Source organism: Silene latifolia, chromosome 9, assembly GCF_048544455.1.
Source record: "Silene latifolia isolate original U9 population chromosome 9, ASM4854445v1, whole genome shotgun sequence".
NCBI classification, from domain to species: Eukaryota; Viridiplantae; Streptophyta; class Magnoliopsida; order Caryophyllales; family Caryophyllaceae; genus Silene; species Silene latifolia.
The window spans coordinates 77,929,080-77,930,363 of NC_133534.1; the positions used below are offsets into that span (position 1 = coordinate 77,929,080).

General features: G+C 40.3%; 1 non-coding gene across 1 annotated transcript; it reads left to right on the forward strand.

Moving 5' to 3' along the window:
* Positions 1-920: 920 nt before the first annotated feature.
* Positions 921-1,027, forward strand: LOC141604430 (small nucleolar RNA R71). Its single transcript, XR_012526130.1, has one exon. It is a non-coding gene; the product is annotated as a small nucleolar RNA R71 (small nucleolar RNA).
* Positions 1,028-1,284: the final 257 nt, after the last annotated feature.

A 1,284-nucleotide genomic window follows, 5' to 3' on the forward strand; every position in this document is an offset into this window, starting at 1 on the left:
TCGTCCTTTAGGTGTGACCTCAAGGGATCAATCGATCACCACCGTCACGACGATGAAATGTCAAACTCTAGCCAGCCAATCATTACCGATATGTGTGGACCAGTTGACTATATATATATGTAATGTATCATCCCTTTCGTATTCTTGGTATGAGATTTAATAATGATATTTAAATCATGTGATCGCACTATTGTTGAGGACACATTTCCCAACAATCTTTTTGCATTTGAGTGAAAAATTCTTGTTGATTCTTTTGCATTTGGAGGACCGCTTTTTGGACATCAAAACCTTGGTCATTTTGGTGATTGTATGGATTTTGATTTTGGTAACCTTGGTTTTGATTGTAAAAGGGTCTTTGATTTTGGTTTCTCATGGGTGGTGGAGTGTATGTTGTTTGAGGGTTTTGAACATTTTGGCTTTTGTATGAGAGATTTGGATGGAATTTGGTGTTTTCATTGTAAAAATTGGAATAAGGGGTACCACTCTTGTATGCTTGGAAAGCATTCACTTGTTCATTTGTTCCCCTACATTCACCTTGGTCATGTCCCAAAGTTCCACAATTCTCACATATCCCACTTGGGATTGATGAGGATGCCGCCATGGCATTAACATGATGCTTTGATGATTTTGAGTTTTCTTCAAGTCTAGCCATAGCTTGTTCAAACTTCAAATTGATTGTGTCAATGTGAGCACTAAGTTGAGCACCCAATTGAGTAACGGAGTCCACTTCATGCTTTCCTCCTCCAGTAGCCTTGCGAGGTCTACTATATTGTGAGTTATGGACCGCCATTTCCTCAATCTTGTTCCATGTTTGATTGTCATCAACTTCGGTGAACATTCCATTTGATCCCATATTGAGAATGTTCCTTGAATCTTCATATAAACCATTCCAAAATTGTTGTACCAAAAACCATTCGCTAAGTCCATGGTGAGGACATGAGCGACAAATTCCCTTGAACCGCTCCCAAGCTTCATACAAAGATTCTTCATCCCTTTGCTTAAAACCCGTAATTTGAGCTCTTAGCATGTTAGTCTTTTCCGGTGGGTAGAATTTTTTGTAGAAAGCTAGAGCCAACTTCTTCCAAGAATCTATTCCGAGGGTGGCCTTATCAAGGCCCTTCAACCATTGCTTCGCGGTGCCGATTAGAGAAAAAGGAAAAAAGACCCATCTAATTTGGTCTTGAGTCACGCCCGTTTGAGAGATTGCATCACAATAGTCGCAAAAGGTTTCCATATGAGAATGAGGGTCTTCACTAGGCATCCCCCCAAATTGGCTCCTCTCAA